Here is a 322-nt window from a genome sequence, read left to right as displayed (position 1 = left end):
GATCAAAACAAAACAACGGTCACTTATTAGAAGTACAAAACGAGGATTTGTAAAGAAGAATGTCAAAGGATTTCGATATTCCCGATATATAAGGTTTTCCTTTGCTAAATTAAAGAAACTTTGCTTCCTTTGCTCCTGTTAACAAACGTTGGTTTTCACAAGACTCACCGGCGCATGCGCAACGCTGACCTCATATGTCATCAGCCCGGAGCTGCGTCCGTGTTCAACTGTTGGCGCAAGCTACATTAAAGTGATTATTGCGTTTTGAATATGGATATTTTTCTTACAAAAACGCATCGATTCGCTACAGGAGGCCTTTGTT

The sequence above is a fragment of the Sinocyclocheilus anshuiensis genome, unplaced genomic scaffold (assembly GCF_001515605.1).
Source record: "Sinocyclocheilus anshuiensis isolate Anshui unplaced genomic scaffold, SAMN03320099.WGS_v1.1 scaffold2670, whole genome shotgun sequence".
NCBI lineage: Eukaryota > Metazoa > Chordata > Actinopteri > Cypriniformes > Cyprinidae > Sinocyclocheilus > Sinocyclocheilus anshuiensis.
The sequence above is the reverse complement of the archived record's forward strand: the minus strand, read 5'-3'. Positions refer to the sequence as shown.